We start from the raw sequence: 330 nt of genomic DNA, 5'->3' as shown, positions 1-330 counted from the left end.
CTCCCAGATATGATTAGGAACTTGGCGTGATTGTAGAAAATTCCGAGTTTCTGACACTTTTTTTGTCATTTCAGAAATGGTTGGAACAGCATTAGTGTCTATAGTAGAATACGTTTCACCTAAATCGTCATCTTTCTCTTATTGCTTAAAGCTGTAGATGCGGTTACGGAGTCTATAATTTGCTGATCGGTCAACATTTCTCTTGTAAGAATGCCATTATCAATGCTCACATATTCGAAGAAATTGAAATCACTCAATTTGGTTTTAACTTATTCTTCGACAACATTGGGACATCTTCGTCTGTGTCATACTCGTAGTCAGAGTCTTTAT

Source organism: Dendroctonus ponderosae, unplaced genomic scaffold (assembly GCF_020466585.1).
Source record: "Dendroctonus ponderosae isolate FM_Combo_2020 unplaced genomic scaffold, Dpon_F_20191213v2 Dpon_F_20191213_1, whole genome shotgun sequence".
Taxonomy (NCBI): Eukaryota; Metazoa; Arthropoda; class Insecta; order Coleoptera; family Curculionidae; genus Dendroctonus; species Dendroctonus ponderosae.
The sequence above is the reverse complement of the archived record's forward strand: the minus strand, read 5'-3'. Positions refer to the sequence as shown.